The 26,959-nt window shown below is 37.8% G+C and overlaps 1 protein-coding gene across 5 annotated transcripts in view; it reads left to right on the forward strand.

The window, feature by feature from the left end:
- The window catches only part of npas2 (neuronal PAS domain protein 2), a 69,927-nt gene that overhangs the window by 17,229 nt on the left and 25,739 nt on the right, over positions 1-26,959 (forward strand). The window contains exon 1 of one of the 5 annotated variants that reach the window (XM_084115652.1): positions 15,457-15,789. The exons of 3 other annotated variants lie outside the window; for them this stretch is intronic. The gene's annotated coding sequence lies outside the window, so the exon portion shown is untranslated. Of the gene's footprint in view, positions 1-15,456; positions 15,790-26,959 lie in introns of those variants that run through there. One more of the 5 variants, XM_084115654.1, reaches the window with a different exon arrangement.

Genomic DNA, 26,959 nt, shown 5'->3' on the forward strand with positions numbered 1-26,959 from the left:
GTTTGGTAGGTTATTAAATGGATGATTAGAAAAAGCAGTTTTTGCTGCTTTTGGGCGTGGAACGGGTTGAAAGATAACCTCAATCCTGGAAAAAATTCAAGCTGCAAACCTTCAACAGCAACGACTGCCTTACCTGCAGCTGCAACTGTCTTTATTACCAACGCTGAATTGCATTATGGGACGAGTAGTTCAGGAGTGGACCTAGCAATCAAATCAGGCTACATTTCAAAATGTCCCTCTGGCAACATTACAAAATCTGTTCAAATATAATGTTATCTGGATGTGTGTGTGTGTGTGTATAGCGAGGTCCAAAAGTATGAGACCATATAAAAAAGATTGTGTTATAATAGTTTGCAAGAGTGCGATTATAAACTCAACGTGGCTGTGAAAGCGGACTTGTGAGTAGATGAGTTCACCTGTTTGGCTGATGACGTTTGATGTCCCTGACAACCTTTGTAGTCCCATTTAGCCACTTGTTAGCAAACGCCTTTTACAAGACAAGTAAAAGCTATTTGTCAGGGTTTATCTGTGTTTACTTTACTTTTTGTTCATGTTTTAGTTCAGTTTCCTTGGTTTTCATCTGTTTCATTGTTTGATTAGTGTTTGCACCTGTGATTCATTTCATTGATTGGTTTGGTCTGTGTATTTAAGGGGCTGTTTACACGATACCGTTTTCAACTAAAAACGTAAAAAATGTTGTGTTTTGGCCGTTTGTTTACACGACAACGACATTTTCAGGGTGCCTGAAAACGCAAGTGAATGGGGATCATTTTGACATTGGAGTTGTCTGTGTGCCGAAAACTCAAAGGATAAACTTCTCAGTTTTAAGCATGTCGTTGTGTAAACGTACCCTAAGTTTTGTGTTTTCCTCAGTTCATCTGTCTTTGTTACCGATGGGTTGTTCTGTTCATGTTCTGGGTATCTTGTTATTTTGAGTTTTTGTTTTATTAAAAGAATTGCTGTGCCTAGATCCGCCTAGCAACCGATGCTGACAATATTACTGGTGTATGTTAAATCGTAGAATAAAACGTGAAACTATCTTGAGCTTGTGTTCACCACAGACCTTATTTCAAGCATTTAACTAAAAACCCATTCAAAAAAACCATTGACTTCAGGGCGATGGAACCGGAAGTGCTAAAATGGGAACTAATTTCTGGGTTTTGGCCTACAAAAATATGCCATCCCTGCACCACTCTATAGCTTTTTCTCAAGTTGAGGTAAAGAATAATTTATAGAAGGTGCATACAGTGTCATGCACACAAATAAAAAAGACCATCAGGGTAACACGTATGACACTAAAATAATGCAATAAACAATTTAAGCAACATAATATGTAACATAAAACCCTAATATACATAACTGATAACAAAAAATAAACCTAAAGAAACATCATTAAAAACCATCAAATGTGAGGTGCCACCCAGGGAATTCTGGGAATGTCAGTTTATGGCTTTCCACTGTAAATTATAAGATTATTTGTTCTTAAAAAAAAAAATGGTACATTTAACAGTATTTTACTGTAAAATTGCATGAAATGTAAGGTTCAATCTATTACAGTTTTTCTCTGTATAGTGCAGGAACTTACTGTTAACCAAAAAAAAACAGTTTTTTACTGTTGCACTTTCACAGTTAAAATTACAATATTTTTTACAAATTTTTTTACAGGATGTTTTCCATTTAAACTTGGAAATAAACAATCATTTAGGATTTTGAAAAATATAAAATGAATTTGAAATATTTAAGATTAAGGGCACTAATCAAATAATAAAATGTATGAAACCGATCGTGTGAACTCATTTATACAAAAGATCAGATTTTCTTCCACAAGATGCTCTTTGGATCATTTCGAATCATGCAGAACATGATCAGGTTTTACACAAACTTGTTAATGCAGCTCAAGTTGTGCTAAATTAAAAGGGACTTGAACAAAATACACACCAAAAGACATTTTGAAATAATTTTTTGAAAAGTTTTCAGGTAAATTTGGCTGGTTATATAATTATAATGAAGAATTTTGTATTAGAAAAATGCAGAATGGAATAATTTTCTCGGAATTTAAACCTTTGTATGTTGTTACTGTTAGAATCAATGCATGATTATGTGTAAAGAATATTTTAGGCAAATTGATACTCAATACTGTTTTTGTTGTTGTTGAGCTCTGTCATCTCTTCAACCTGTTAGGAAATTGTTTTAATTCTTTTTTAAACTGGCAAGACAGTTAGCAGGATTCCTGGAAATGAAGAGCTATAGAGCCCTTTGTTCATACGGTAGCTGGATCGAGTTTTTACATTCTGTGTGGTGTCAACTGAAGTTTTTATTATTATTTTAGTTTTATTATTATTATTATTATTATTATTATTATTATTATTATTATTATTATTATTATTATTATTATTATTATTTATATATTAAAACAAAGCAGTGCAGAACCTCTTAGGGCTTCCATAATAAAATATTTAATGTAAAGAATGAATTTTCCAGTTATAAAAACAATATGGTTGATTGTTTTCTTTTCTCTAGAATGAATATAGAATTCACTGCAGACAATCAACATCTTACTAAACCCACCCTCCCATATTCTCTCTCTCTCTCTCTCTCTCTCTCTCTCTCTCTTTCTCTCTGATGTTGCCTGTATAATTAAGTGATCACTGTTCTGTTTGATATAAAGTAGCTCACTGTTAAATTAAAAACAGGCCATTTTAATTAGTCTCTCTTCCCTTAATTAGTTTGTGTTTTTCCCTCTTAACTCTGTATAATAGACCCCTCACTCTCACTCTCTCTTTTTCTTTCTGCCTCTCTTTATTCTCTTTTCCACACATAAACACAGAAAGAGAGAGGTGGAACACTGCATCCTTTTAATGACTCTTGACAGTATTGAGAATACACACACACACACACACACACACACACACACACACACACACACACACACACACACACACACACACACACACACACACACACACACACTTATGAACAGCCCCTTTTACTTGATCTAATGTGTGATGATTAGCTTTTTCATTTAGCTGGGTCAGATCACATTAAGATAATTACAGTTATAAAAGAACAATGTGGGTTTACTACAGTGCATATGTGGATAATTGCAACACACAATGACACATAAGAATAAAGGGCCGGAGCCCAGAACAGCCCGTTATGATGACAGTGCTCAGAGAATAAATAGAATGAAAGATGGATGGATGAATAGACTAAAGGATGAAGCACATGTGAATAGATGGAGGAAGAGAGAGCAACAATTATCTCAGCTCAAAGAGTAAGATGGCCTCCTGTGAAATGATCATACAGTTTAGAGGTGTATTTCTGGCTGTGGGGTTTTAAACGTCTACAATACTTTCCTGCCCGCTGAGATTGAAGAAAACTACTGCTTTACTCCAGCTGACCTACATAATCTTGTGCAAGGCTCAACAATAAAAGCAGAGAGGTTAAACTTATGCTTACTGACTGAAACAACGGGGATCAAACGTTGAAATCTTCTGCATATTATGCAATTGATCACTATCTCTAATGTCACACTGATCTCAGTTGTTGTTCATGTCAGACTGTATGGCAGTCAAGACGCGTTAAAAACGGATGCACACAAGACTTGTTTGGAGTTGTACATCAATCCATAACATGGTCGGTGACTGAGCCGCATTTGCATGTGGGATTTAAATGGTGGCTAGCAAATAAAAACAATATCTAGCGTTCATTTTGACTCATGACTTGAATAGAAAAATGGAAAAAAACAAAGACGATATGTGTGGCGCAAGTGGTGGTTTGTTGTTGTCTCACTAATTGCATCATCTGATGCTGCTAGAATTTTGCATGAGGTAAAATTTGATTGCGACGATCATTAATCGGCTGTTGGTGAACATATCAAACTAGCGATCGAAAACTTCAGATTTTGTAGAAATTTGGAAATTAAATAAAAACATTCTAGCCCTAGCATAATTGAAAAGCTTTCCAGAAATCATTTTTATTAACTTAATATGATCAATAAGTCATGGCAACATATATATATTTTAGATCACTTTAATTCACAAAAATAAATTGAAATATTTATAATAAAATAAAATAAATTAGTTATATGAGATTCAACTACACTGCAAAAACATTATATGATCAATAAGTTGACAACATATGTTTCTACATTGCTTTAACTCATCAAAATAAGTTAAGTTAAAAAGTTAGATTCAACTCTTTTTCTCAGTTTAGTGTAATTTAAGTTAGAATGGCTTATACAGCCAAGTTGATTGTACTTCAAAATTTAAGGCAGCAACTGAACTCAAGTTCTCTTTCGAAGGGGAACTCAACACTGCGTCTAGATTGACGCTATTTGGAACACCATCAGTGTGACCGGTGTCTGAAGCACATGTATACGCATGACAGTTTCATTGCTGATGACAGTCCATGATGTCAAAACCGGAGCACCCGTGAGTATAAGAGGGCTCCTGCAGTAGATGTCATCAACTTTCTTTTGTCTTTAGGCGACACTTATTTGTATACGCATGTAAAACAAACACTACAAGTGGAGTGTGTTCGACTCATTATAATGCATTCGCGAGTATGACTGAAAGAGACTGGTAAGAAACTTTGATCTTCTTTGATTCTCACCTGAGGGATAGTGGTCAGAATTTGTGGTAGCATACTCTGTTCACGCTTCATTCCCGATTGAGTAATAAGAATCTGTCTTTGAACGGAGAGCTTTCGGCTCTCTCGAGAGTTGAATGCATGATTTGTGATGCAGTCACAGTGAAAAGCTCCATCTATGCTTTACTATTTCTTGAGGGATGAGAGTTGAGCACCTACACCCCGCGGTTCAGGTCTCTTGGCCGCTGTAGTGGCAAGGCGGGATCTATCGCAGGGATTGTAGGCGGAGCGTGGGAGGAGTCTGCAATGAGACCTTTTCCTTTCGGTACTCCTCCTGCTAGTTCTTATATTTTTAAGCGCCTACATCAGGCCCTGAGGCTGGACTGGTAACATAAATGGCGTGCTTAGATTATTTTATGATCTGCCTTGTGATTAGTCTGGCACAGGGCTTGAGAATAGAGCTGTGAATGGCTTGTTGCTAGGTCAATACAGGTTAGTGCTGATCTAAATTAGCATGGGCTATAGCAGGTCCTAGATGAGTGTTGATGTGGCTCCCCCCAAGAGGGGTCTTTTTTTTTTTTTTTTTTTTTTTTTTTTAAATAAAACAACAGTGGTACTGGTATCTCATAACAACAAGTACAGCAGTTTTTGTAAGACATTCAAATGCATACAAATGCTTAGATACAAAGACATAAATAAAAGGAAATTATAAACCAAATTTAGAAAGACATAGTCACTGAGTACCCTCAAGAAAGTTCCAGAGGGAAGACCAAACGCGCCAGAACACCTCGGATCTTTGATGTAAATCATAAGTTAGTTTTTCCAGTGGTAAAAGTGTTGCCGCCTGACTCAGCCACGTATTGATTGAAGGTATCTGAGCAGTTGACCATAATAATAGTATACATTTTTTGGCTAAATATATACAAAAATTCAATACACATTCTTTATCACGATCAAGACACAGTTCCACTGTACAATTCAGAAGATATACTTTTGGTGACAAAACAAAAGTCTTTCCAATTAGTTTGAGTAATTTTGTGGATCTCTTTCCAGTACATTTTGATTTTGTCGCAGTCCCAAAATACATGCATCACTGTGCCAATGTCTACCTTACATTTAAAACATAGCTGAGAACAATTGGGAAATATTCTGTGGAGGCGAACTGGGGTTAGATAAATCCTGTGAATACATTTATAATTTTGTTCATGAACCGAAATTGAAGTACTTTTGGGATAGATATTTGAGCAGACAGATAGCCACTCCTCATCACTAAAAATAGACCCCAAGTCCTTTTCCCATATCACCCTTAAAGAGTCAAAGGTTGAAAGACCAATATTTGACAGCAATGTATATAATTCAGAGATCTTTTTTTTAAGTGTACATGAAGACAAAAGCAGTTTTTCTATTTCAGTAAGATCAAATTGTATATTACCTTCTTTTAACTGTAACTCCAAAAAATGTCGAATTTGAAGGAATTTATAAAAATCTTTACTGGGGAGACTAAATTCCTGTCTTAGCTCCTGAAATGATCTTATTTGGCCATCGTCAAATAAGTGACCCAATTCCGACACTCCTCTTGACCTCCAAGTCAAAAGGCCAATATTCTGTATGGGAGTGGGAAAATCGGGATTGAGCGTAATTGGAGACTTAAGAGACAACTTATTTGGGATGGATAAATATTTCTTAACATCCCTCCACACCAAAAGAGTATTTGTTACCGTAAAAATACTAGTCAGATGTTGAATTTTTTGTACATTATGAATAAATGGTAGGGAGCATAACAGCCTGGGAAAGCATCTTGTGGATTCAATCCCAACCCAGCGTGAATCAAATCTGTAAATAAACCAACTTAACATGTGCTTAATTTGTGCAGCCCAAAAGTATAATTGTAAATTGGGTAGCGAAACCCCACCCAATTCCTTTGGTTTCATCAAAAGCGAAAGTTTAAGTCTGGGTTTCTTGTGATTCCAAATATACCTTGAAATTGAAGAGTTAATCCTCTTAAAAAAGTTTGTATTTAGGTAGCATGGCAGATTCTGAAATAGGAAGTTTAATCTCGGAAGAATGTTCATTCGTATAACATTGATCCTGCCAAAAAAAGAATTTGGAAGGATCGACCAATCTGATAAATTCTGATTAATTTTTGTAATTAAAGGGGGATAATTGGCTTTAAAGAGGTCTTCCAAATTGGGAGTAATATTAATTCCTAAATACTGAAATCCAGAAAGTGCAAGATGAAAGGGTGATTTTGAAATGGCTTCAGAGGGAGCATGCATATACAAAGCTTGAGATTTGTCCAGATTAATCTTGTACCCTGAAAAGTTACTATATTTTTCAATTACTGTAAGAATTACATCGGTAGAGGTGTCAGGGAGTTTAAGATACAATAAAACATCGTCCGCGTACAGAGATATACGGTGTTCCTCTAGACCTATTTTAATACCATGTATGCTACTATTAGTTCTCACAGCAACCGCCAGTGGTTCAATAACCAGAGAGAATAACAAAGGCGAAAGAGGACAGCCTTGACGACAGCCTCTGCTTACTGAAAATCTATTAGACAACATTCTATTAGTGTTAACCTGAGCTATAGGATTAGAATATAGGCGTTTAATTAAATCAATAAAATTAGATCCTAACTGTATTTTATCTAAGACTGCAAAAAGGAAAGGCCATTCCACCCTATCAAACGCTTTTTCGGCGTCTAGGGATAAAATAAAAGCAGATTCCTTGGTAAAATTTAAGTGATCTATAATATTTAGAACTCTTCGGATATTGTCTGAACCGTACCTGGACTTCACAAAACCAGTTTGGTCTGAATTGACAACGTAAGGCAAAACATTTTCAAGCCGTCGAGCTAAGGACTTGGCTATAATTTTATAATCTACATTAAGTAAACTAATTGGTCGATAAGATGAACAATTTGTTGGATCTTTGTCTTTTTTCAGAAGCAGACTGATAATTGCCAATGACCAAGATTCAGGCAAAGAGTTTTTCTCAAAGATATTATTCATCACCTGCATTAAAATAGGGGAAAGCTCAGGCCAAAACTGCTTATAGAACTCCAACGGAAACCCATCTGGGCCAGGAGCTTTACCGGATGGCATTGACTGAATAGCATGCCAAATCTCATCCTTGGTAAAAGGGGCATTCAAAAGACTCCTAGCATCATCAGAAATACTGGGAAGAGAAATCTCATTTAAATAATTAAGCAAATCCTCATTTGATCCATGATAATCAGCTGTATAAAGGTTCCTATAGAAATCAGAAAAAGAAGTGTTAATGTCCTGAGGGTCAAAAGTCATATTGCCTGCAGATGTCTTAATTGCTTTTATAGTTCTTTCACTCTGCTCCTTTTTTAACTGATAGGCCAAAAGGCGACTGGGTTTATTACCAGACTCATAGTAGCGCTGTTTTGTATACAATAATAATTTCTTGGTATGTTCTGTGTGATCTAAGTTAAGTTTAGCTTTAGCATTATTTAATAAAATCCAATTAACTTGATTTGGCAAACGTTTATGTTGTTTTTCCAGGTGAGATACTTCGGCCTCTAATTCTTTCCTTTTCTGTATCATAAGTTTTTTCCTTAAAGCAGCATAAGCAATAAGATGACCCCGCAACGTAGCCTTAGCTGTGTCCCATTTTATTGCAGGAGAAACTGGAGAGTTCTGATTGTCTTGCCAATACTGAATTATTTTCTGTCTAAAAAAAGCGCAAAAACTAGTATTACTTAAGAACGAAGTATTGAATTTCCAATAATTAGACTTTTGAATAAGTTAACTAATATCAATGACTAAATAAACCGGGCCATGATCAGATAACACAATAGGGCCAATTTGACAAGAACTCACATAGTGTATACAATCGGAAGGTATGAAAAAATAATCTAGCCTTGAATAAGATTTATGGGGGTGAGAATAAAAAGTATAATCTCTGTCTTTAGGATGCAGCTCCCTCCAAATATCCACCAGTCCCAGATCTTTACAAGTGTTTCGTAATATATGTGATGACTTGCAACCCATTGAAATCTGAGGTGAGGATTTATCCAGATTCCCATCAAGTATGCAATTGAAATCACCTCCTAAGAAACCCATGTTTTTGCAGAGCTGATTAAACTTTAGAATCACACGAGACATAAAATTAGGGCAGTCCACATTTGGGGCATATACATTGCCTACAGTAATATGTTTTCCAACAATTAAACCAGAAATTAGCACGAATCTTCCTTCAGAATCATACTCAGCATGTTCAAGGGCGAATGGAATGTTTTTATGAATAAGAATTGCGGTGCCCCTACTATTTGACGCGAATGAGGATAAATATATCTGGCCGACCCAGTCTCTTTTCAGCTTCAAATGTTCCTTATCGGATAAATGCGTTTCCTGTAATAGCGCTATAGATACACCTTCTTTTTTAAGAAATGTAAGAATTTTCTTTCTCTTAATTACATGACCTATGCCTTTCACGTTCCATGTTACTAATTTAAAAGAATTAAGCATATTAAAAATTGCAACAAAAAGTCATATGAATGATAGTATGCAAGGAAAAAAAGAAAAAAAAGAAAGTCAATTGTGCCAGTACGAGATACCGAATACGAACAAGAGAGTACCACAAATAGAACGCAAAACAAACCTATAAAACCCTCCCCCAAAGACCCCATCCCCAACTGATGAGGCACAGATAATATCAAAAAGTCACAAAACCAAATAAGGAACTTTGAAAAAGTTGACAACAGTATACTGAAACCACCAAGTTATAGCTCCGTCATAACCCGCTCCACTGACATCCCCAACAAATAATTATCAGTAATGGGTGACACCGTTGGAAAAAATAAATAAACAAATAAATAAAACATAACCAATAATTTTTATATCCGCCACAGACAAAATAACTTGAACGTTACAACCCTGCGTGGCGGGCGGTAACTTTCTGGATATTAACTGTTACCTTAGAAAGTATCCTACTTGTCCAATGGTATCATCAGAATGTTCCACCGAAAGTTAAAGTATATATTTCAGCCAAGAGTCAAATTTAGCTGTCAAGGGAGTCCAAAAAAGCCTTGGCTGAGTCCGGGTCGTTGAACAGGCGAATCTTTCCATTATGTAGACATCTAAGCCTGGCTGGATAGGCAAATCCACGATACAAACCACGGGCGGCAAAAGCTTTCCCCACAGTCCCGAACTCACGACGCTTCTGCAGCAGTCCAGCTGACAAATCCGAGTAGAATCGAAGCTCTGAACCATTGTGAGTGATCGTCTTCTTCATGGCGGCTTTCAAGATTGTTTCTTTATCAGTGAACCTCAGAAACCGAACTAAGATGCTTCTCGGAGCTGAGTTCGGGTTGGCAGACGCGAAGGTGGGAGATCTATGAGCCCTCTCAATGTCCAGAACAGAGGAACCCACTGGCAGGTCTAACCATTTTGGGATCATGTCTTGAAGATACGATAAAAGTGGACCAGAGCCCTCGGCTTTCTCCGGCAGGCCAACAATCTTCAGATTTTTGCGGCGGCCTCTATTTTCAAGGTCATCTACTTTTGCCTGCAGCTGATCTACCATCGTCTTCAAGTCAGTCACCTGCCTTTCCGTAGATGTCGCCGAATCTTCGGTAGATGAAATCCTCCGTTCGGCTTCTTCCAGGCGCGATTCGGCGCCAGTGACTCTCTCAGAGAGAGCGGTAAACGAATTCTGAAGGCAAGAAACGGAGTTGGCGATACCCTCCAGATGACTAGAGATTCCATCAAGGCGTGATCTATTAGCCTTTATTTCTGATAGAATCAGTGACATATCCAGGTGCGAATCGGCTGCGTCAGTGTTAGCATTAGCCGAGGGCGCATGGACAGTAGGCTTCTTCGTATCCTTTTCTTTAGCCTTCTGCGAACGCGTCGAGGCGAAAATAGGGAAATCCTTATCAGAAGATGTGTCTGACATATTTATAGTTTGTTCAACGAAATGAAATTAGAATTCGGAGGAAAAAGCGTGATTTATTAAAGGACAATTCCGGTATTTAACACTTTGAGTCTATTTTGTAGTTTGTTTTGAATGAACAAGAGTGGTGGACAAATAAATTTTGACAATGGTTCCTGTCGCGACTTTTTGACTATTTAAGAATTGCCCCTGACCGCTTTAGAATGGGAGTCTATGGCCATGCACAAACATGCCCTTAAAACAACCCTTAACGTTCGTTTTCAAAACTGTGCAACTCACCGAGTGGTTAGTGGTGTTCGTTGATGATTAAAAAGAAATATATCGGCGCAATGTATGATTTCAATCCGTTTATTTTTCTATAGTGGAACTATTTTTTCAGATACCTCACAACCGCGTATAAACTTCCGCTCTTCCGCAACTTCCGTTGCTCTGCTCACGCTAGCCTTCTGAGAGACAGAGAACCGAGCGAAAAGACCTAAAAGACTACAACCAAATGTAAACAGCCCCCTTTCCGTTTCCGGTAGCGCAGTAATATCAACGAGCAATGAGTCCTCCAACGGAAATCAATGGATTTTACAAAATGCCAAATAAAACACGACAGAAACTGTGTTTCGCTACGCTACTTGTTTTGGAACATCAACGAACACCACTAACCACTCGGTGAGTTGCACAGTTTTGAAAACGAACGTTAAGGGTTGTTTTAAGGACATGTTTGTGCATGGCCATAGACTCCCATTCTAAAGCGGTCAGGGGCAATTCTTAAATAGTCAAAAAGTCGCGACAGGAACCATTGTCAAAATTTATTTGTCCACCACTCTTGTTTATCCAAAACAAACTACAAAATAGACTCAAAGTGTTAAATACCGGAATTGTCCTTTAAGTAAGTCGAGCGGAGCAAAGAGCTCACGCAGCCACCTCACTCCGGGTCACGTGACATCCCCCCCAAGAGGGGTCTTTAATTAGGATGGCTCCCCTCAAGGTTTTAAAATAAGGTACCTTCACTCCCTGTTGAAGCTCAAACGGTCCCAGAGAACCTAACAAGTAGTGGTTAATTTATCTTTAGCAGCTCCTCTTGTTATCAGGCACCTTTTGTCAGGTGCTGGGAGTCTTGGGACCCTATAGACAGGTCCGGGCAGTTGAATGTAGAGTAGAACCTTCCCCTACTGTTGCGGTTTTAAAGTAGGGTCCTCCACTCATTGTTGGAGCCTTAACCGATCCCTTAGAACTTAGCAAGTAGAGGTTAATTTGCCTTATGTCAGCTTTTCTTGTTTTCAGACACTTTTGTCAGGTGCTGGGAGTCTTTTGGCTCTGGACTAGTCCAGGCAGGGCGTGAGTGCTTTCCCCCAATCTTTCTAGGGTATTACAGCTGTAGCTCCCCTGCAGTTTCCTAGAGGTAAGAGGGTGAATAGTTATTCTAAATGGAAAAACACTGTCTTTTCTCCCTCTAGTGGTAGTGGTAGGCCAGGTTAACGTATTAAAATAGTCTCCCTGGGCCAGTATTCCCGAATAGCTGTGTCAACTAAAGAAGCTGATATAGCTTAGAGCCCTGCACCTGGGCGGTAGGTGGCTAAGGCTGGGTCCACAAGGAAGCGACGAAGGTTGAAAAAGGCCAGGACTTTTCTTGTCACGGGGCATATGAGCTTGGGTAATGGCCGAGGAAGTATTACCACTTGACAGTCTATGAATCTTAGGATGCGCCCTGTATGATTGACACTTCTGACTTCTGGCTAGACAAGCCCGTATAGAGTCAATAATGCTATGCCCATTGTGGCTGTGCATACGCACAGCTAATGAGGCAGGCCTTCCCTCAGGATGGCGGAGTGGGTATTTGTTCCTCCTAGCGTCGATCCAGACGCAGTGTTGAGTTCCACTTCGGAACGTCTCAGGTTATGACAGTAACCATAGTTTCTCGGGCTCACCTGCATGTCTCCCTCAGAGAAAGAACTTGATGACATCTATTGCAGGTGCCCTCTTATACCCACAGGTGCTCCAGTAGTGACGTCATGGACGGTTGTCGGCCAATGAAATTGTCGTGTGTATACACATGCTTCATACACCGGTCACACTGATCAGAGTCCTGCACGGGTCCGATTTTGCAAATCCGCACCCGCCCGTACCCGCAGTGCTTAAAGCCGCATCCAACCCGTTTTCCGACAGCAGCACTAATTAAAATCCGCACCCGACCCGCTTAATATAGAACCGACCACCCGACCCGCAACCAAAATAAAATCAGTTTAGACTATCACATTATAGACACACTTACAAAAATGTTTATTGCCAGGTCATACAGAAGTTATTACACGACCATTAACACAAGGACAACTTCAGCCGAAGCTGTCAAAAGGCCGGTACATGAAGAACATAACGTTACCACAAAACTGAGTGGCCTTATAACATTTTATCAATCGATCAGACGCGGCTACAACACTATATCTGCCATGCAATTTCGTCTAGCCTACATCTGACAATTTTGGGTTCAAACACGCCCTGCACACCACACATACTTCCATAGAACTGCTTGGTTTGTTACCACAGTTATCTGCGTGCTTCCTCGGCGATGAAGTTCCACATTTGCGGCTATCCAACACGAAAATGCATGCAGCAAAGCCTTTCACAATATTGTTTTCTTCAGATAACTCCAAATTTCTCCCACACACTGGACTTGATTTTTGATGACGTATAGTCGACAACTTTACCATCTCGACTAGCTATTCTTTTCTTCAACTCCTCAGCATCCATCTCGACAACTGCAAGCAGATCGCACGCGCAGTTATTTGAATGAATTTATGAATTTTTAAAAGTGAAAGTAGGTATAGAGACTCCTGGGAGGGCGTGGGCACAAATAAACTGATGTGGATTTTAAATTATTTTATCAACTTGAAATATAGGCATATTTTTTGTAGATGTGTTCCTAAAAATATGCATATATTTTTACGTTTGCACTTGATTGTTTTAAACCCGTGTTTAGACCCGTGTTTAGCCCGTGTCCAACCCGACCCGCACCCGTATCTGGGTGATTACCTGTTGCTTGATATAACCATCAACACTCATTTAAAATTCCTAAACCATAAGCAGAAGGAACAATCATACTGACTTGTCAATTCCTTATGAACAAACCACTTGACCTTTTATTGGTTTGCCACAGAAACATGTAGGCTGTACACACACACACACACACACACACACACACACACACACACACACACACACACACCCTTGATGCATATCTGTGGTTGGTTTCTAATGAGGAAGTTCTTGTTATTATTTCCTGAACTTGTGAATGTTGTTTGCTATGTTGTTTAAATTCTCTCCCTCTCCCTTTCTTTCTTTTTTATCTCTCTCTCTCTCTCAGTTACTCCCTCGCACTTGTGCTGGTGTTCCACTGACCCATATTCCTAGTTCTTTAAAGCTACAGAGCCGCAGTCTGCCTCCAAACTAAAGTAGCACTGACATAAAAAAAACCCCAGTGACAAAGCAAAACATAAAAGAAATTACAAAGAGGAAAAAAAACAAGAAAGGAAACAAATAAGGGCAAAGAAAGAAAGAAAGAAAGAAAGAAAGAAAGACATTGTTTTTGTTGACCTTTTTATATCCCCAATGACTCATCGCATGATGAATCTAAGACTCCCTCTTTTAAGAGTTATAATCAGACTTTAATTAGACTTCATTACTTTTGGTTTTATAATAATTATGAGAGTTTTGCAGCTATTTTTGTGTGAACATCATGGCAACTAAAGCCATTAAAGTGTTAAGAATAATGCAGAGCAATTAAATCTATTTGGTGAGTTCAGTAAAAATGCACCGAGCCTTTAAAGGCACACTGCCGATGTGTTTGAAAGGCTCTTCCGCCCAGCAGCCATGTTGGACCGAGGGTCTGATGGAGGATTCGGTTTTTGCCATGGCAACCGATACTGGTCCTGAGACTGTGGTTTCCAACATCACACATTATTTCTGCTTTAGCTGTTTGAGTGGATTTAAAAGATGTCCTCTCTAAAAGATGTGTTTGTGAACATATGTTTTTGTTGACAGTTGTAAAGAATGTTTTTTTTTCTTTTTTTACTAGTCATTTCTTTGCTGTCAGTATAGTTTCAGTGCAAATTTCTAAAGTCACTTTACTTTATTACAAACATCATTAAATTTTGTCATTATTTCAGCTCCACCGACTCTTCTGCAACAGACCCAGTTTCACCCTTTGCCGCATCATTGGAATATGTGAGGAAACTACCTCCAAAATAGTGCAGAATAGTTACACATGTGCCTCCAAAAGGTAGCCGTGCTCAGCTTGTAAATTTGAGCATTACCCTGTCTATTAAGTCTGGACATATTGCAATCAATTCCACCAACCACCATGATTTGTCATTGACTTTTACATATGTTGCATTGTGCTGTAGCCTACACATCTGCACCATATATATTTATTTTTTTATATAAATATTTTTTTCTACACTAAGTGCTCTGTATATACACACCCTGTTAAAAATGCATTAGTTGTCTGTTTCATTCCATAATCTGTTTAAAATGCTTCTCTTGACTTTCAAAGCTCTTCATGGTCTTGTAAAGCAAACCAACCTTGAAGTTTTAGAAAGGCACTATATAAAAAAAAAATTATTATTAATGTAATAATAATAGTAATAATTATATATAATAATAATAATTGTATTTACAAAGAGGTGTGTCATCTTGCAGGAAATTGTTATATCTATTTAACTAAAGCAACTCCATTGAGGCAAATGTGCATAATGTGAAAGGCGACCCTCAGCTTAGACACACGAGCTGCCAGCAGCATGACATGCACCTAACATAGGGTCAAAGAGAGCGGATCGTCTGTGTATGTGAAAATGTTTTAAAAATGATTGTTGCCGGGTGTTTATGTTCGAGGCCGTCCTTGCATTTGTGTGTCTTTTCTCTGGAGTGTGTGTGTGTGTGAGGCTGCGGGCGGTTAGTGATGTCGTTGGTTGAGTATTGAGCTCCCGTCTGACCTACTTTCGTACTTCGCATCAGCTCAGCGCTGTTTACAGGCGCTCGTGAGCGGAGGATGTGGACCCGTTAACGAAAAAACGTAGCCCAAACGCCGAGTCGCGTGCTCTCCTGTTCCGCTCTATTTTGGGATTCTTCAGTTAGCGTGTTTTATGCATATTTTGACTTATGTCCGACTTCACAGTGGCTCTTTCGTGGGTTGTTTATGGTGAAGGCGAGCTCACTCGTGGCTTGATATGAGAGGCGCGGACGAGGGCAAAAGTGAAGTGTGGACCTGTCTGTAGCCCTTAACGCACGGTAAGATATTACGTATTAGATAAGTTATAATAATGATAAAGTAAAGCTGTTAAGTCTGTGGAGCTGTTTTTAACGCGTTTAATACGCTTGTTGGCTTCCATTGGATCCTGCGCTTTTTCTAGTTATAGTCTATGGGGAAACTAAGTGGGACTCGTAAGTGAATATTGAGAAATTGATGTGTGAGGATGGCGTGGAAACGGAATCACCGGGTCGAATCACTCTACCACGAGCGTTTTCTTACCTTAATCTTTTTATCCCGGGCGCGATGGACTGAATGAGTGCACAATTAAACACGTTCGGTTTTTGGACAATGGAATTATGTTCCTGAAAACTTTCTAATGTTTTGTCTGGGAATTTTGCTGCCGTGGTTCCGGATTGATCTGAAATCTTGGAATGCAGTCAAAATGGGCCACTGTTTAATGCGCTGAAACCAGTCTCTCCAGCAGCAGAAAACCTGTCTAAGACAATGTCGATGTTATAGGCTATTGAAACTTTTTATAAATGACTTGAATCCATTTGCACTTGTGTGAGAAATACGTAGGAGCTCCTATGATTTAATTACACTGTAGGCCTACAAATGTTTTAAAATGTTGTGACAGCATAGTTTCCTTCCACTTGTCATTATTGTTCCAAGTGGTTGAAAAGGTGCATGCAATGAACTTAATTTAAGTTGTAAATTCCGCACAACTTAGTTTTTATTTAAACTTTTAAGGAAATAACTGAGTGGTTTTATTTAAATTTTAATAGTTTTGTGGCCTTGGACTCCTGCTGTTTGGGCTGGAAGTGTGTGTTTGGGTTCAGGAAATGATTTGGACTTTGCAAGTAACAGTTTAAGGGTAGCTCTGTCCATGGACTTTTTTTAGATTTGAGATTTTAAGTGAAATGTATGTATAAGCAGGTGCGATACGCGTATAAAGCTAAAAGCTGCCTGCATCATAATAATTAGAATAATTAGAGACTGAAGATTTTAAACAAAATGCTGCTTAAAATTGTTTTGATGAAATGTATTAATTTAGGAATATCCAGAACGAGTTACAAATTAGGAACCTTATTACAATTTTATTATTATTTATTATGAGGTATTATAAGAATATGATGTAGTGTCTTTGTTTTTGGTTGTGGATTAGTTAAAGGGATGAAAAATGACAATTCTGTCTTTTTTTTTTTTTATTTACCCTCATGTCATTCCAAACCGTATAACTTTTTTTCTTCTGTGGAACAAAAATATATTTTTAATGTCTTTGTGTGGTTCAGGTATACCCTACTTTATGCCTTTACAAACTCTTGTCCTTGCTTGGTTGCCAACATTCTTTAAAATATTTTGTTAAGTCACTCATGTTTTAATGAGGATGAATAGGCCTAAATGATGACAGGATTTTCATTTTTGTGTGAACTTTCCCTTTAAGTGATGGTTGTGGGTTAAGTAAATTTAGCTCTAACCTTAACCCTTTCCAAAAAATATTTCATGTCAACTACCCTTCAATGTTTAGAGGCAAGTGCGAGCATGAATCTGTGAGTTCTTGTAATGTCACACATTGTATGTTCATGTGATGGAGAGACCTGTTTGAATGTTTTTGTGCAGTGTGGATGAGTGTGTAGATTTGTAATGGAGCCTTTACCTGGGCCCCCTGGTTAATGGAATGTGTGTGTGCTGCTGTATGGTGTATGGGCCCCTGCATGGTTAAAGATGGGCTCTAGGCTTCATGGTAATACTGTAAACAGTGCAGTTTGTTCGAGTGATGCAATAATTCCCTCACCTCTCACATGGGGGTCAGGCTGTTCGCCTCCTGGAAATCACTCTTTGTCGTTCTCTTTCTCTGTCCTTATCTGTTTTCCTCTCTCTTGCTCTGGTCAGGAGCGTTTTATCCAAAGCAACTTACAAATGAGAGCAAAAAAGCAATCAGGCCAACATTATGGCAACAATATGCAAGTGATGACTAGTCCCAGTGAAGCAAGTCTTTTTTTATAGAATAGGAAGGGTTAGAATTCATGTGTTAAAGGGTTAGTACACCCAAAAATCTCTCACCCTCATGTTGTTCCAACCCTGTAAAACTTTCGTTCATCTTCGGAACACAAATTAAGATATTTTTGATGAAATCTGAGAGCTGGCTCACTCCTTCATAGGCTTCTAGGCAATTTCATACAGCCGATCCAGAAAAGTTAGTAAAAACATCGTTAAAATAGTCCAAGTGACTACAGTGGCTAAACCTTAAGTTTATCAAGTGACGAGACTTTTTGTGCGGGAAAAAACAAATATAACGACTTTATTCAACTATTAATTTTCTTCCATGTGGGCCTCTGACGTGAGTTCACGAGACCACCACGACGCATGCACGAGAACTGAGAACATGACGCTCACGGTCATGTGATGGGAAAGTGTGAAAGGTAAGCCATTCCTTTTGCGCTGTTGGTAAGGCACTTTTACATTTTCTCGTTGGTTTCTCACGATTCGGACATCCAGGAAATGCACACTTTAGAACCATTTTAAACACTACATCGAGACCCATCTGCGTCATCTTCTCAGTTCTCGTGCATGCGTCGTGGCACTCTCGTGAACTCACGTCAGAGGCCCATACAGAAGAAAATGAATAGTTGAATAAAGTCGTTATATTTGGGGGGTTTTGCGCACAAAGTATTCTCGTCACTTGATAAACTTAAGGTTGAGCCACTGTAGTCACTTGGTAAATTACTGGACTGGCAGAATGAAATTACCTAGAAGCCTATGAAGGAGTGAGCCAGCTCTCAGATTTCATCAAAAATATCTTAATTTGTGTTCCGTAGATCCATTTTTGGATGAACTATCCCTTTAAGTGTTGACGAAAAAGATGCAGCTCGATTTGAGTTAGGCAGATCATTCCACCAGCTTGGAACAGTCAAGGTAAAGGTCAGTGGAAAAGATTTTGTGCTCTTTGGGATAGCGCCGTTCACTTGAAGAACTCTAGCTTCTGGAGGGCACACAGGTCTGAAATATTGAGTTTAGGTATAGGGGTGCAATGTCAGTGGTTGTTCTGTAGGCAAACATCAGTGCCTTAAATTTTAAGCGAGGGGCAATTGGCAACCAGTGCAAGTTTATGAGGAGAGGCGTGACGTGTGCTCTCTTCGGCTCATTAAAGACCACTCTTGCTGCACCATTCTAGATCAGTTGCAGAGATACCTCTTGTCATTTCTGTGTGTACTGCACATATTGCCCACAAATTAATCTGTGTTTAGAAGGTACTTGATCATCACTGCTGTTTCCTGACCTCTCCTATTTATGTTGGTGTGGTTTTGTTTGTGAATGTGTGTGATTATGGATGAATGAGGTGCACTTGAAATATTCACCTGGCTGATCTAGAGCAGCATTTACAGTAAGTGCAGGGACAACACAGCTGCATCATCACAACAGTGAATCAGTACTCAACTAGATCCACAGTGCTTTTGTCTCTGCAGTCTTTATAGATAGACAGTCTTTATAGATGGAGTCATTTCTTAAAGTCCCCTGTAGTCAATCATTTTATCCCTTACAAAATTTCCTTAAAAAAAAAAAAAAAAAAGTTAATGCCTTAAAATAGCTTGAATGTAACTCTACACCCTTGCTTCATTTAGTATATGCAACCCCATTAATATGCAAATTAGTCCCGCCTCCACTCACACCAGCTCAGAATAGCTGTTATAGTCATATATGTTTGAACCAGAAACTGATTCAGAAGAAGTGGTGGAAGAGTGAATTATACAGGCTCGTATCAAGTCGATCTGTTAGTATGGTAATGCGTTTTATGTATCGCTCTCTACAACGTCGGGCACATAACAGTATTTAAAGGACAAATCCAGTGAAAAATTAACCTAGGGGTAATTAACACATGGTTACCGAGTCGATCGTTCCCTGCGATGCGTTTTCATGAAAATCGAATGTATAGAGTTTTATCTTTAAAAACAGATTAGCTCATAACACTAGTATATGGGGCACAGAGTAAGTAAAAGTAAATCGCTAGTTAATACCACTAACAAGGCTCAAAATAGCCTCACACTAACACGGTAGCATAATGAGGGTCCCTACATGCAAACCGAAGCATTGAGAACTTTGTAAGTCAGGGTTTCCGCGGGGCATTAAAAAGCATTAAAAGTCATTAAATGAATTTTGCGATAATTAAGGCCTTAAATGGCATTAAAAAGCATTAAATTGTAATCCTACAGGCATTAAAATCGTTTTGAAGAAATTTTTATATTATCAATTTATTTGAATATAGCCTTCATAATTAATAAATTTTATTTGCTGTCGCAAAATATGTATGTTAGTGTGATAAAAACACACGGAACCAGTTTGGTGATTGACTCCGGCCGGAGCAAAATTGCCGTGATGCTGAGATGACGCGGGCATTTTGAACAGCAGGAACAACAGGAATAAAACTAGACCAAAAAATGGGAAGGTGCAAGGAAGACAAACAATTTAGGACATGGCTGCAGCCCGTTGGTGGTCAAAATAAAGAAGGATTTTGCAGCGTTTGTAAAAAGGTATTTAAGTTGGGTAGTTAGTACAATTTGGAATCAACGCCATAAAACTCATATGCGGTCTTGACAGCCACAAATCGACGGAAAAGGGCAGACAGCAATTAACTATGTGCAGCATTCGTTAATTTTTGTCATCCTTTGGGTAGCATTACATTATACGATCCCGCTCTTATTCATGTAAATGCTTTTAAACGCGCTGTCTGTGAATGTCCTGACACACAAAGGGAGAAAGACGCGCGTCAGTATCCTGCGCCAGAAAACGGTTCTCTTTCACGCTTGAACCGATTATGCCAAAATGTCTGTTTTGTCGAGAATCCTCATAACATAAGAGCATTCTTAAATTAGTGAAATAAAGTCTTTAATAAACGCAAAGAGTTGTGAGAGAATGAGGCGCGTGTTAGATCCGTGTTTCTGTCAGCTGCGGCGGCTGTTTTAAAGGGACAGTAGCCAATAAAGCTTTCTGTCAGTAAAGTTAATCACAGAACAAAGGGAACAGAGAAGATGACTCACTCTATTGACTAAATAACTCTTGTAGCTTTAATAAGCATTAGTATATATTTAATCTATAATTTATGCCGTGCAGACTGTTTGATAACTTTATTAAATTTCTGTATACGTCCTACCTGTTAGACAGGAAGGGCAAAGGTAAATATTACATTTATTATGGATTTATGTGAGGATTGTTTGTTAAGTTCACTTAAATTAAAAGTTGTAATTTTTTTTAAGCCTAATGTTAAATTTTTTATAGCTTTCAATTACACTGTAATGTTGGATGGTTATGTTTAAATATGTTTAAAATTAGGGGGGGATGTCATTTTTATCCAGACATCAATAGCTGTATTAGTATCAGTGAGACTGGCCTTTATGTTGTCTCTACATTCATTTGTAGATTAACTGTGAAATTATTACATTATAAAATATATAAACTAAACCTATACAAATTTAGGTGTTTTTTTAATTGCAGGAAAAATGTATGACTAATCGAGTTAATTTTTTTTAATCGATTGACAGCACTAAAATATATATATATATATATATATATATATATATATATATATATATATATATATATATATATATATATATATATAAAGTATCCCTGGTTAGTCATGGGTCGTGTATGGCATTAAAAATGAAATAAATGGCATTAAAAGGCATTAAAAAAGCATTAAATTTAAATTGAAGATCCCTGCAGAAACCCTGTAAGTGTACAGACAGTTTAATAAGAAGATACTTTATAAAGACAGTACATTACGCGTTTACAGACAGGCGTCATCTTGGAAAACAGTCTCGACTAATCGAGTCACGAATTTGTCATGTATTTTTTCAGAGTTCTTTTGAACTTTGAAAGTTCAAAAGAACAGCTTTTTTTTTTCTTTATTTATTATAAATGTCTTTACGGTCTCTTTTTAATTAATTTAATGTGTCCTTGCTGAACAAAAGTATTAATTTCTTTAAAAATCTCTCTGATCCCAAACTTTTGAATGCTAATGTAACTCTTTTAAGCTATGAAGTCCATGCTTGTGTATATATAATGGACCTTATTCATGAAGAACAAGCAGAACAAATTTCTGTCTGTGTCATTCGTAAAACCATGCATAAATTGTTGCAATCAATTCCGTTTGAGCGATTTGTTCTGCTTGTGTTTCATGAACAAGGCCCATACACGCATCTCTGGGCTAATGTCGCATTAACACTCCTGTAGCACTGCTGAAGCTGTGTGTGTTTTCCTGTTGCTGCTGTAACATTCTCGAGTGATTCCAGCCCTTCCGGAATTCTCCTGGGGCCTCTACCAGCTCTCGCCCTGAGTGTGATCCTTGGGCTCTTTCTGAACCCAACATGTCCGGTGTGTGGGTGTTTATATAAGCGAGTTCAGGTGTTTGTAAGCTTGCGTGCATTTATGTGTTAATTTATCCATGTTTAAGTGGGTGTTTGTGAATAGATTCATATTAGTGAGATAAATCATGAGAGAGAATGGCGAAAGAGTCTTATGAAACTCTTATGATACTGAGATAAAAGGATAATCTCCTCACTGACCTCTGTACTCTGCATTTGTACTCTGTTCATTATATGTGCTGTGTGTGTGTGTGTTCCTATAGCAGACACACGAATGGATGTCTCTTCAACTAGGAAATGTAGTTGGAAATGTAAATGTAGAAAAATAAAAAAATTTGCCCCCTGGAATTGATTTTTATAATTACCTTTATTACATGTGTTGCATGTATTTGTGTTGTCTTATGTCAAATACTTAAATTTAAACAATTACTTAAATCAGTCTGAAGCTGTCTGTCTACACTGCAAAATGAATCTCTTACGTAGTAGCTGCACTTTATTTATGTTGAGAGAATTTGTGAGCGCACGCACTGAACAAAATTCAGTGGTGTCTAGTAATTGAAACGCCACCGATTGGCCATTGCAATCATAAGCTCAACAGGAATGTGTGTGATTGGTTATAATGTTCAATGCTGCAAAAAATTTGTAAAATATAATCTGATCTACACTTTTTTTAAATTCACTTTCTAATTAATCTCTTAAGTTGTCATAGATTTAGTTTAAAGTACCCCATTTTATATGTAACTGGTAGAGACCAGTCACAACAGACTGGGCCATCTAACCAATCAGAGCAGAACAGGATTGTGGAAAAGAGGGGTTTAGAGGGTCTGAATCTTCGAACAAACCGTTTTCAGAATATTTGAGAAATGTGGTGATGTGCAATGTATATTATAGAGAAAATTAAAGTGTTTTTTTACCTTGGATGCACGCAAACCTATTGTAGGAGACCTCATAATGGGGGCACTTTAATTGTGCAGGAGCCCCCCAATCCCCCCCCATCTTGAATTTGATAATTAACTTCATTTTGGTGGCATTTTTGCCCCAGGCCCTGGTTTTTATTAAGTTGTGAATATTTATTAGGAGTGTTTGAAAGTGTTGCTTATGCCGTCTACTCTGTACTTGTAGTGTGTGTGTGTGTTTATGAGCTATACACATGGCTAGGTGTGTCTGAACTAAAGGTTCAGGTTTTTGAGTGGCCGGTCAGGTAGAAACAATGCACGCACATACACAAAAAAATATTTGTCTGTCCTGTTTTAGGGGATAAACTGAGTATATTAAGAATGAGTATGTGTTTGGGTAAGGAGGGGTGGCCAATTGACAATGATTGGTTTTTTTTAAGTGTCTTTTGTTTGTGTTCCTGACCGAGACAAAAAAAGAGATATTCAGGTCTTTCTGCATGGGAGAAAGATTTTCTCCTCTTTCCTCCGTGGCTTCCTTCATGTGGTTCACTTTTTCTGTTCTGTCCTCTTTTATGTCTATAAACTTTTCATAAACAATTTATTTGAGTTTTATTGTGCTGTTTGCTGTGTGGATAAAAAAAGTAGCAAATTCACACTGAGAAGAGCCATGTGTTAGAAAGTGAGATGCAGCAACTCAAACTAAGGAACTTTATTTACTGTACATAATTAATAATGTCATAATGGCACTGTCATGTCATTAAAATGAGAAGCCAGTAATATTTTCTCTAACAGTTGTATAGTTTTCATTATTGATCTTGAAGTCTGACTATGTTGACTTGGGTTCAGCTAAACTTAGTTCAAATATTTCCTGAGTTAATGCAATTTTGTTTATAGCCCTAAGTGGTAAAAGTTGTAATTATTAGCACAGAGTTTCTGTCTATTATTAACAGAGTTTGCTCAGAGTGATTGATGTGTTTAACTCTGCTGTTAAAGATTTTGCTATGTGCCTTTGTTTAGCAGAGATCTAATTCATTCTGATCTATTTTCAAACTGTTTGCTATTAGCAGAGGGTTTTCTGTGGGTTTTTTTTTGTTTTGTTTTTTAGTTTGATGCTTTACTATTAGCACAGAATGTGTTGTATTCATTTTTAGCAAAGAGTTTGCTGTGCTTATTATTAGCAGAGTTTTTTGTGGAAGTTTTACACCTGTTTGGAAGACTTGATTCTGATTGGTTAATCGCTGTGTGCAGTTGTCAAATATTTCGGAATAAATATGATCAGGAACTGAGAGTTTTATTATTAAATAAAGGCCTTTTGAAGTGGAGCGATTCGTTTTTGTAAGAAAAATATCCATATTTATAACTTTATAAACCATAATCACTGGCTTCTGGTAACTGCCGAACGCAAGTCAAGTTCCGGTGTAAGAGTGACCTCTGACCCGACGCATGACGTATTGAAGCACAGAGGTTAGAGCAAAACAAAACACCAACTCAAGCTCCTCTTCTCTTATATCAAAATCCTCCAACATTTCTTTTTAAAAATTCTGTTTGTTTGAACCGCAAGATCTACTCTCACCTACTGTAGGCTTACCCTATATTCCTGCGTCATACGTCAGGTCAGAGATTATTCTTCAGCTGGAACTCGACGTCACATACGATCATCACCATAATCCAGTGATTACAGTTTTTGAACTAACCCTTTAAAACCTACAGCTGTACACGTCAAGCAGAGCTGCACGATTCTGGATAAATTGAGAATCACAATGTTTTGTTTCAAACAGATATCACAATTCTCCCATGATTCTGAACAGACAACTAAACAAAATAACATGTAATTTACTAGAGGTTCTGACTAAATGTTAATTTGCAGTTTATATAAAAAAGGTTTGAATTATATATTTAATTAATCACTCAAATACTTCACTTGTTCCATTACTGGATGAATCAGCATTTTTAAACAAATCTTTTGAATGAATGTTTCATGACAAATAAATTTTTTAAAGGAACACGCCGACTTTTTGGGACTTTAGCTTATTCACCGTATCCCCCAGAGTTAGATAAGTCCATACCTTTTTCATCTCCGTGCGTGCCGGAACTCCGTCTGACGCAGCCACCGCTAGCCTAGCTTAGCACAAAGACTGGAGGTAAACGGCTCCAGCTAGCATACAGCTCACAATAAGTGACAAAATAATGCCAACATTTTTCTATTTACATGTTGTGATTTGTATAGTCACAGCGTTTACAAATAACAAGGTCACATGACACAGCCATCTTCTAACCGTAAACATACTGGGAACTATATTCTCAGAAGGCGAAGCACTGCTACTTCTGCGGAGTAATTTATCCAACTATAAACTTTTATCCCAGTACTTCTGTGATAATATGAATATTTCTAACACAGAAATAGCAATACTGTGTGGGTGAAAATACTGCTTGTGAAGCTGTTCCATACCTATACATGATAACTGTGGCAGAATTGTATGTTCCGCTGTGATTTTGTCAAAGGCGAATTGTTGTCATTTCGGAATGAAATCGCGTGGGTGTTTGAATCGAGATTGCAATCTTTTAACGATTAATCGCACAGCTCTAACGTCAATTTTATTGGTATAGCACATTTCACAATACACATTGCTTTGCAGAAATTCATATTGTTAATGTTTATAATACCTTTAAGACGTCATGAAATGGATGTCAAGATAGTATATTCTTCTCTGGTGATTTACATCTGAGTAAAACAGCTTCTCGAACAAGAAAGATTGTAGGATGGGACTTGATTTTTCTCCATTTGACATTGATTGGATGGTTGGATGGATCATTGTGGTTTGCTATTGCTGTGAGTGTGATCTCATGTGATTGACAGGTTGTCCTGCCCTTGTGCAGGGAGGGGAAGTCATTTTGATTAAAAATTGAGGGCACATGAATAAAAAAAGAAGAAGAAGATATTCACTGTTTACGGATAAGTAATTTATAGTATATACTGCAATGTTCCATAAAAAAATAAGAATTGTACATTTTTATTTAATGGTGACTTTAATGGCTAATTGTTAACATTTAGCCGTTTAGAGCACATGCAGAGACATTGCAACTCTATTTCTCGCGTCTTAAGAAATTGCTTTTTAAGACAGTTTGTCAATTTAACAGTTTGTCTTTGTGCCCTGTTCTTTTCTGTTGTACTACTTTCAGATGCTCTAGACACAAGAACAAATCCTATAATACAATATCCTGAGAATTTGCTGTTTATTATTAGCAGAAAGTCTGCTGTAGTCAGCATTAGCCGAGAGTTTGCTGCATTTTGTCTTTGTTCCTTCGCTTTCATCATCTTTTTCAATTTAATTTTTTAATGTGAATTAAATACGAAACTGTAGTTCAAAGGCTTGAACTATTTGTCAGACACACTTACTGTGGATTAGTCTGAAAACTTGGACAGAACACAATGTCTGTGTCCGTGTTAGTAATCTGTGTCTGTATACAAGTGTGTGTGCATGGATGTTTGTGTGTGTGTGTGTGTGCGTGTGCACCTACTGTATGTGCTGTATTTATAAGAGTTGTGGAGGTGCTGTATTATAATTCCATCTAGTTGTACTAAATCTTGCAGCTTCTCATTTGTGCTTGTCTGGTCATCATCACAGTTTTGCTGAATCTATTCTTAACCAACTCATGTATGGTAAAAATCATAAAGAATCAGTCTCTCTCTCTCTCTCTCTCTCTCTCTCTCTCTCTCTCTCTCTCTCTCTCTCTCTCTCTCTCTCTCTCTCTCTCTCTCTCTCTCTCTCTCTCACAAACACACACACACACACACACACACACACACACACACACATTGAGGCAGCTTAATGGTGTGAAATTGTTGTGAATATATTAAGTAAATTGCAAACACTCCCATTTTTGTCAATTTTGGCTGATGTATAGCAAGCGCTGGGTGAAACACGTTTCTCTTAGTAACAGTTTTTGGT

The sequence above is a fragment of the Abramis brama genome (assembly GCF_963993115.1).
Source record: "Abramis brama genome assembly, chromosome: 5".
Lineage (NCBI taxonomy): Eukaryota > Metazoa > Chordata > Actinopteri > Cypriniformes > Leuciscidae > Abramis > Abramis brama.